Source organism: Hirundo rustica, chromosome 13 (genome assembly GCF_015227805.2).
Source record: "Hirundo rustica isolate bHirRus1 chromosome 13, bHirRus1.pri.v3, whole genome shotgun sequence".
Taxonomy (NCBI): domain Eukaryota; kingdom Metazoa; phylum Chordata; class Aves; order Passeriformes; family Hirundinidae; genus Hirundo; species Hirundo rustica.
The window spans coordinates 19,658,416-19,668,256 of NC_053462.1; the positions used below are offsets into that span (position 1 = coordinate 19,658,416).

Consider the following 9,841-nt stretch of genomic DNA (forward strand, 5'->3'; position numbering starts at 1 on the left):
AAGATTACACTAACTTTATTTTCTCCTGTAATCTTTATAATTTCTGGTGTGATAAGCAAAATAAACAAGCTTTTCCGATTGTATTTAAATTGATTTAACTACAACTGCTTGGTCTCGACAGGAGCTCGAGGTGTCAGACGAACTGAGGCAGGTAACTCAAGCAAATCCCACATTCACAACGCCTGCAGGTACCTCGAACATTCTCGTAAATGCTCCTGCTATTTATTAAACACTTCCTTTACTTTTTGTGTACCGTCTTCCCCCTCTGAAAACAAACCTTAAACCTTCAGTCCACACTCTGCCTCGCCCTGGCAAGCCCCAGCGCAGGGCTGACAGGGAGCTGTCTCCTCCTGCCTCTTTTCCTCTCTCAGCATCCTTTCCAGCTGCTCCCACGGCTCAGCCCTCACCTGCAGATCTCCCCCAGGACTGCAGCTGGGTGCCAGGCATCGCCAGCAGCCCACAGCACTGCCCCACATCCAAAGAAGCCTCCTGCGCCTAAAGGAGCTCCCCAGGATGCCAAAGTGGGAGAAGCTCCAGGGTGGGGAGCAGAGGGAGGCGCCTCGGGTGCTGCTCCATCCTCTGGAAGGGGCGCTGGAGGATGAGCAAGCACAAAGGACAGGTGCCGGGCGTCACCCGGAGCCGGGTGACCCCGTCCTTCGGGAACAGGGCACACTGCGAACACAGAGCGCCTGATGCCAACCAGAGACGGGCAAATTCCCTGCAGAGAAAGAGAAATCAGGGATCCCAGCACGCACCAGCGCCGGGCTCTGCTGCAGCCCCTGCGCTGAGCAGGGCTCACAGAGCGCCCAAAGCTCTGCCCAGACGAAGGAAACCCGAGCTAGGCTGGGTCTAACCCCGCAGCTTCCCCAGGCCAACACCAGCCGTGGGGAAAGGGGGAAAAGTGGGGGAAAAGTGGGGGAAAAGTGGGGGAAAGGGGGGGTAAAGTGGGGGGAAAGTGGGGGAAAAGTGGGGGAAAAGGGGGGGTAAAGTGGGGGCAAAGGGGGGGAAAAGGGGGGGAAAAGGGGGGGCAAAAGGGGGGGGAAAAGGGGGGGGAAGGGGGGAAAAGGGGGGGGAAAAGGGGGGGGAAAAGGGGGGGGAAGGGGGGAAAAGGGGGGGGAAAGGGGGGGGAAAAGGGGGGAAAAGGGGGGGGAAAATGGGGAAAAGGGGGGGGGGAAAAAGGGGAAAAAAGGGGAAAAAAGGGGGGAAAAGGGGGGAAAATGGGGAAAAGGGGGGGGAAAAAGGGGAAAAAAGGGGAAAAAAGGGGAAAAAAGGGGAAAAAAGGAGAAAAAGGGGGAAAAAGGGAAAGGAGAAAAAGGGGGAAAGGGGAAAAAGGGGGAAAGACGAAAAAGGGGGGAAAAGGGGGGAAAAGGAGGAAAAAGAGGAAGCTGCTCTTCCCCAGCCAGCCAGGCTGAGAGGCTCCTGGAGGGCACAGGCAGCCAAGGAACCCCTGTGTGGGGTTCCCCACTAACCAGGCTGGTGCTGTGGGGCCAGGGAAGCCCTTGTGGTACAACCTCAGCCTTAGATTGAGTTACCTCCCTTCCTCTAATTAGCACCTCCTAAAGTACAGGGTAAATCAAAGCAATCACGGGTTAGAATGGCCTAGGGTAAACTGAGGTATGATTTAGGCTGAATCGGTGCAGCACACGCCAAACTGCTCAGAACAACGGCTCTGATTCGGCCAGAGTTCCTGTTACCTTATTAACTCAAATTAGCTACTCCCAAACAGCCTAAATAAGGACAGGCTCCCTCCCTTCCCTGTGAGGCTTTGAGGATGCTAATGCACCCTGCAGCATCACCTTCCTGGCCCCATTCTGCTGCTAACAACACTCCTGTTTAGACATATAAGGTAATTAATTTACAGGTAAGCTCTAATCCAAATGCTTTAGAGTCCTAGATTCTTTTCTCCTACTTACACTCGGAATATTGGCAATGACTAGCAGGATGTACTTTCTGTAATTGTGCTCCTTTAAGTTACTATCCACAGCTTATTTTCCAGATGCTGTGGAGTTAACAGCTCCTTTTAGTTAAACTTATTTTCGTGACAGTATTATGCTTAAAATTATAGTGCTGCACTAAATACCGTGAACACAGAACTAGAGGTGTTTCACACATCCCAACCAGACTCCTCGCCCAGCAAAAAGGAATTCTGAATCCAGGCAGGTTAGGACTCTTAGGGATAACTTCTATTTCCATCATTTCTCTTCTATGCAACTCCAGCAGAAGCATCACTTGGTGGGCAGCGGATCCTTGCTGGATCTAATGCAGCACAGGCACACCCTAAATGTTGGCTTTAGGGTTATTTTCAGCAGGATGCACAGAAATCTGACAGATGGGGCTGGACTCTAAAACTTCCCCTGTGAGGAGCTGTACTTTGAATGTCCCAACAGAGCAGAGCTCGATGTGCTGCTCAGTTAATCCCATCCGCCAGCAGCTGCACAATTCCTTCCCCTGGCCTTGGCCACAGGTGCTGGGATCACCATAAACACTGACCCATCGGGCAGGGAAACTGAGGCAGCAGAGGCTGCACCTCCTCAGACCCCACATGGAACGGTGCTGGCAGAGGTGGAAGTGCGCTGCAGGCTGATGCTCGACTCCGTTTCCTTACAGCAGATTGTCCTGACGAGGGTTCTCCTTGGATCACAGGTTATGATGAGAGAAGTTATCATTCAAGAAGTTAAGAGCACCTTAATCAAAGTAATTACTGCAACTGATCTGATTGGGAAGTAATCTATTTAGAAGAAGTCAGGACTGCCAACTGGGAAGCTCCGACCCAACCCCTGAGCTGATTGCTTTAGATGTGGATGATTTCCCACTTAATTTTTCAAGTGCTATTGAAAGTGTCTTCATCTGTGAATGTCAAATATTTATTTTTCTAAAACACTAAATAATGGCCATCTAGGCATCTCAACATGTAAACAACATGTTAGACAGGCTTTCAAGCACCTGGGTGAACGTGAGTTCCTCTGGAGCAATGGGAAGAGCTGGTGGCACTGCAGGGAATTCTCCCGGGACAGAGCCCTCGGTAGGGCTGGCACTGCCACATCCTGCCTGGGAGAGCTCCTCTTGAACCGGCTGCTGAGAGCTTGTTCCTCCCAGGGTCCCAGCAATGATTCCATCTGAACAGTCTGCCCCCTGAAAATCACATCCCATCACGGATTTGATTAATCAGCTCTGCACTTGTGGTGCGCATTTGCATTTTCTGAGGATTTTGTTGGGATGTGCAAACACCAAATCACAGAATCGCAGAATGGTTTGGGTTGGGAGGGACCTTACAGCTGATCCTGTTCCAGCTCCTACAGGGCAGGGACACCTTCCACTACCCCAGATTGTTCCAAGCCCTGTCCAGATGCTGGGCACTGCCAGGGATCCAGGGGCAGCCACAGCTGCTCTGGGCACCCTGTGCCAGGCCCTGCCCACCCTCCCAGCCTGGAATTCCTTCCCAAAGCCCCATCCATCCCTGCCCTGCTGCAGTGGGAAGCCGTTCCCTGTGTCCTGTCATTCCAGACCCTCGTAAAGGGTCTCTCTCCATCTTTCTCGCTGGCTCCTTCATGTCCTAGAAGGTCACAATTACATCACCCTGAAGCTTCTGTCCTCCAGGCTGGACAATCCCAATTCTGCCAGGCTTCCCCCAGAGCAGAGCTGCTCCGTCCCCTGACCACCTTGGAGGTCTCCTCTGCACCCAGGACAACAGGTCCACGTCCCTCCTGTGCTGGAAGCAGCAGCCCAGGAGCTTTTCACATCCAACAGACAAAAACCAATCTCCTATTTAAAACCTACAAGAGATGGTGACAGCGATTTAGGGGCCAGCAAACGAAGGGATTTCACCCAGACTTGGTCCTTTACTTTCTGGGCTCAGAAGAGCAGGAATCATCACATCTGATCTACTGTCAGTGATGACAGATTCCCTCCTTGTGGAGAGCAATACTGGCGAGGAACTACGGGATAAGGATGCAGCCACAGAGGGAGCGTGTGCGAGGGGGCAGCCTCCAAAGCTGGGATAATCCCAGTGGTGCTGCACTGACATTGCCCAAGTCCAAAACCCATCACACATCGGAAGTGGCTGCCCTAGGGAGGGCAGGCTGAAAGCACAGGGACGGGGCAGGACTTGGACAGGTTTGGACAGGGCACAGCTGCACACCCATAACCTGGAAAAGGCAGTCCCAGGGTTATACAATTACACGTTCAGCTGTGATCCCGAAATTATCACAGTGATGCTCTGGAACCCCAAGATACTGTCCCAAAAGGGCAAGAAGCCTCAGACTCCTCTCCGAGCACACACATGTGTAGAAATAGACAGGTATTTTAAATTTCTGTCACATTCCAGTCCTACTTCATGCATCCTGCTTTTATAGACTCCCAGAGTGGCTGAGGTAGGAAGGGAACTCTGGAGTTTCTCTCTGCAATCCCCCTGGTCAAGCTTTTCTTGCAAGTTCTTGCCAAAATAGTTCAGCCTGACTTTCAGACTGTTTTTTTACAAAAATGTGCAAGCGCTCCAAGTTACTCTTCCACTTACACCTGTGGAAAAGTTTCTTCCACAGGAATGAAATATGTACATGGAAATCTGTCAAAAGAGCATATGGGATTCCCAAAGTCTCCTGCAAACACAACTTCTGTTGGTGTCAACCAACACAACCAATCACGGCATTACAGGAGATCGAAGAAAAGCCAGTGCAGTATGGAAAAGCTTGGGAAGGTGAAGACTCAGTTTCCTTTTGAATTCAGACAACTTCTTCTGGTTTTTTAACTGCTCAATGCTACTGAACCCCTGACAGTGTCACATCCCTGTGCTGGGGAGTCACCACCCTGGTGCAAGGCGAGGGAAAATCACCCCTCAATTATGAAATGCACGTAGGGCCCCTGCATACGTGGAATGTTTACATCCTTAGAAAAATGATCCAACTGTCCCATTCAATCTCCAGGGCAGACTGACAGGGGAATTTTTCTTTAATAAAGAACTTTGATGAAACAGGAATGTCAGCTTTAGCGCACGCTGCACTGACTGGAACAGGATCAAAACTAAGTTCCACACGATGTTTTCAGGGGAAAAGAGGAGAATGTTTCATGGAATTTAAGTCGGGATTTGGCTTGCATCCTAGAACATATATCTTGTTATGAAAACTGCTGAAACACTTTTAAGTGGGCAAGCCATAAGTGTCCTTGGAGCTATCCAGTCAACTGGAAGTCACACAGGCAGAACCTCCTAAAGTAGAAAAGCCTGAAATTGGGAGAGGGGGAGAGGGGGGGGTGAGGGAGGGGCAAGTAATCTTGGAATCCTATCTGCTATCCGGATCGGCTCCCTTGTGCCTACAGCATGAAGTAGTTACAACTTGTTTTCTGCTATTGTCACAGATCCAGGACGTTACTCTGGCTAAATCATAATCTCTTCCTGCCTCAGTTCATCCATGTGCAAACCTGGCTCCCTAACTCTTACCTTAATGTGTCATGGGGCTTAATTAATAACACTTAGGTCTTTTAAGTCCTCTACAAACATTAACTACTTCTCGTAACAACTCTCCAAGGTATTATTATCCCCATTTTACTCATGGAGAAACGGCAAAAGAGGTTGTCACTTGCCCAAGGCAACAGAGTAATGGTTACACTTAGAGATCCTCTTCACGGACTACTCTTAACAGCGGAAACACATCAAGAAAGGCGAAGACAATAACGACAAACTCGAAATTACTTTTAAAAGTGCACCATAAGCACCTGGAAGACGACGGAAAATCCCTCCCAGAAACAACAGGCTTGGGACCAGAAAAAGCATCACAACTGTCAGCACAGAGGACGAAGTACCCTGGACAGACCCAGGCTCGAGCTCGCCCAAACAGCCACACAGAAACAGCCAGACCTGTCCTCTCGAGCGCTCTTAAGTACCATAAAATTGAGCAACAGGCTCGCACGGTGCTCTCCAGTAACACCGAGCGAGCAGATAATCAATGCGGTATGCAGCACGCTAATTCCTTCCGCCGCGTTCCCAGCGGGGGCCGGGAATGCCAATAACGGCCCCGGACGGCGGGGGTCCCGCACGGAGCCGCCGCCCCCGCCGGCGACAGCGACAAAGTTGGCGTCCCCCGCGCCCCGCCGCGCTGACATCGCCGCGGCCGCCGCCGGGAGCCCTGCCCGGGCAGCGCCGAGCCCGTCCCGCCGCCCCCGGGGCCGGTGACAGCCGCGTCCGGCGCTGCCGCCCCGGCGGCGACAACGACGGCAGCAACAGGCGCGTCCTGCGCGGGACCCGCGCGGGCACGGCCCGCGATGCGCCCGCAGCGCTGCGGCTCCGGCCCGGCCCCGGGGCGCGGGACGGGCCGGGCGGGCGGACCCGCCGCAGGCCTCGGCCTGGAGGGGCGGGCGGGGGGTGTCAGGCGGGGGTGACACCGCTCCGCCGCTCCCCGCGGCAGGGCCGGCCCGGCGGGGGCCGCGGCCGGGGCTCGCCCGGGCGCTCCGCGGCGGCGGCGGCGGGGGGCGAGCGGGGGAGGGAGGCGGTTCGGCGGCGGGCCGGCCGCGGGCAGGCCCCGAGGGGACATCCCGCCGGTCGCTCGGAGCGACCACCCCGCGCCCCCACCTGATCCCGGGCTGGGACCCGCGCGGGGTCCGCCGCGTCACTCACCTGCGGGAGCGGGGGCCGGGGGAGCGGCGCCGCGGGGCCGCGCTGCGGGCGGGCGGGCTTCGCGGGCGGGCGGAGGGCGCTGGCGGCGGCGGCGGCTCCGCGCTCCGGGCGCTCGGCGCTCAGCGCTCAGTCGCCATTTCCCGCCTACCGACCCGCTGCACCGCACCGAGGGACCCGGATGGCAGCGGGGCCGCCGCGCAGGCGCGCCCGGCCGGGGGAGGGGGCCGGGCCGGGGCAGGCCGGGAAGGAGGGAACGGGGCCTGGCGCGGCCGCGGCGCCGTGAGCCGGCGGCTGCGGGACCGGCGGCGGCACCGGGGGCGGCGCCCCGCGCCCGAGGTGCCTCGGCGGAGGAAGCGCGGCCGCTCCGGTGTCCTGGCGCCGGGCCGGGAGGTGAGGGGACACGGGAGCGCTGAGGGGGCGCGAGCGGGGCGGGAGGGCAGCGAGCGAGCGGGCACCGGGAGCGGATCCCGGCCGGGCCCTGCTCTGCCCGCGGCTCCCGGCCCTGCCCAGGGCTGCCGGCCCGGCCCTGCCCGGGGCTCCCTGCCCTGCCCAGGGCTGCCGGCCCGGCCCTACCCGGGGCTCCCTGCCCTGCCCGGGGCTCCCTGCCCTGCCCGGGGCTCCCTGCCCTGCCCTCCAGCTCCCGGCCCTTCCGGCGCTCCCCGGGAGCAGCGGCCGCGACGGGCTGGACTCGCCGCGGACGGACGGACGGACGGGCTCACGGACGGACAGACAGGCTCACGGACGGGCTCACGGACGGGCAGCGCAGCGCCGCGCCTCTGGCGGCTCCGGCCGCCCCTCCCCGCTCTCCCCGGGCACCGCCGGGCGCTCCCGGCCCTGCTGGCTCGCCCTCCGTCCCATTCCCGAAGCGTAAGGCAGTGCTGCCTTGTGGTTTCGGTTGCTGTTTTAAGTCGCCTGTGGAGTCTGGTGTGAAGTGTTATTTCCGCTTTTTTTTTTTTTTTTTTTTTTTTTTTTTTTTTTTTTTTTTTTTTTTTTTTTCCTAGGCAGCCTCTTTGTGTGTGAAATGCTGAGGATGCTGCATGCTTTGCTTAATGAAGCAGCTTGGCCATCTCTTGCAGTACAGGAGGATGTAGTGAGGTTATCTTTCTTGTTTCAATGCTACTGAATTTGGATATCTCGATATTTCTCTTGATGATCACTTTTACTTACCAGTCTTTGTAACAACGATCAGGTTCACCAGTGTTACGAAGGATAACATCTCAAGGTATTGCCCAGAATGGAAGGTTTTTACAGGAGTATCTGGCATCCTCTAATTTAGCAGTAAGAAAGCCTACAGGGGTGTTCTGTTTTCTGGTACCTGTTGACTCCCTGCTTAGCTTTTGAACATGGATTAGATTATAGAAGTCCCAGCTCTCTAGTCACCTAAAATATTTATTGGCTTGTTAAAGAAAAGCACATCTGCTGCCGTGAAAGCCAAGATTTGTTTTAGAATTCTGTCACAGGACTCTACTCTACTAGTCTGGCTTTAACAGAAGACACTATAAAGCTAATTTTGCCATAGAAAAAAGGTCATAGGATGGCAGCGGAAACTCATTCAGAACAGGGAACCATGTTCCTTTAGAGCATTCAAGTATTTCTTGTGAATATTTTGTGAATGATCAGCTGTGAAAAAGGTTAGTTTGGGCATGTTAGAGCCTCATTAAGATGTTTTGGCAGTCCCTTAGGAGGAACTTGTATGGCAGGATAACTGTGGGATGTCTCACACTGTTGCCCCAAAAGGACATTCACTGATACTTAGAAAGTGGGAGTTTTGGGAAATGGTGGGTGGAAATATTCTCTCAAGCCATGTAATTAAAATGAAACGAGCTGCCAGAGGAGATGATCCAGCAAGATTCAAAGCAAGCAGGTATTTGTGTGAGCACCAGCACGGCCAAAAACACTCTGAGAGGAGATTAAACGTGTGACTCAGGGTTCAAACTGATCTTTATGGCAATGAGAACTGGCCTTTTCTCTGTAACAGGATATAAAAATTTGTTTTTCACAGTGCCTTGTGCTCTCCTCGAGTTCCCTGGTGCTGAATTAGGGAGAAGGGGCTGGACTGACAGGAAAGGGAATGTGGAAAATCATCTTGCTGATGGTGTTGCTGTGCAGGGAGAAGTTCAAAGGTCCCTGCTGTACCCTGCTCCCCACGGAGCACGGCCCTGTACCCGAGCACAGCTGTGTGGGGAGTGTAAAAAACCCTGTGCCGGCACACGGAGCCTTTGGAGCTCGGAATGCGTGTTTGGGCCAAAGAAAAGGCTGAGCTGGCAGCAGTGGGCTTCCCCTTGTCAGAGGGTCTGGGCTCCTGAGACATTCCAGGAGCACGTTTGCTTCACTTCACAGAGAAATGGAAGGGGAGATGTGCAGTTGTCAGAGCATTGCCCGTTCCTGCAGTGGGATCCTGACTGCTCCTTGAAGGTTTGGGATTTCCTCTCAGCTCTTTCCCCTGAGCCCTGCAGAGCCCTTAGCTCTGTGTTTATATTTCACATAAACCAACGTGCTCCAGAGCTCCCTGGCTGTGCAGACCTGATGTGGAGCAGGTTCAGTGTCTTGGGCAGCTGTTTGCAGCATCAGCAGCTCAGGGCTTGGGTTTATTCCAGTTTCAGTTTAACTTCAACATCTGGCACTTCTCAGCAAAGTCAGGATTCTTTGGGTTTATATCTTGCTGTTGCCCATTTCCAGTGTTTGCTGCTTCTCTTGCCTTTCTGAAAGGAACAGATTCCATTGGCTAGGTGACCAGAGTTAGAGAGGTGCAGCTCCCAGGCTGTGCTGCTCCTCCATCCCCAGCGTCTGGGAGCCAACCTCGCTGTCCAGGAGCAGCTCCAGACTCGCTGTTCTCACTGCAGACACTCCAGCTGACAGCAGCAGGGATTCATCTGCTCCCAATCCCCACAGAAACACAGGGAGTGCACCTTGTGTTTGATCTGGCACAGTGCAGCACTGGAGAGCGGCATGAGACATTCCTCCGGGGTGGAAATGCGCAGCCACCAGTGGTCAGACCCGGCTTTGGGAAGCTGAAATGCAGATTATCCATCCCAGCAATCCCAGTGTGGCTACACGGGGTTTCATGTAGGTTGAGGAATTGGAGTATTATGGTTTCTATGTTGGCATAAAGAGGTTCAGGCATCAATATCATTACTCTGTTTCTGGCTGGCTTGAAAATTCCACCGCAGTCTCATAAACTGGGGGAGATGGCCCCGGTTGGTTTTGTGGGTTTGTTTTCCTGTTTTGTTTAAACTA

General features: G+C 54.5%; 1 protein-coding gene across 1 annotated transcript in view; it reads right to left on the minus strand.

Annotated features, from left to right (window-relative positions):
* The window catches only part of CTDSPL2 (CTD small phosphatase like 2), a 27,186-nt gene extending 20,530 nt beyond the window's left edge, over nt 1–6,656 (minus strand). Inside the window, exon 1 of the mRNA XM_040077470.2 lies at nt 6,605–6,656. The gene's annotated coding sequence lies outside the window, so the exon portion shown is untranslated. The remainder of the gene's footprint in view (nt 1–6,604) is intronic.
* Nucleotides 6,657–9,841: the final 3,185 nt, after the last annotated feature.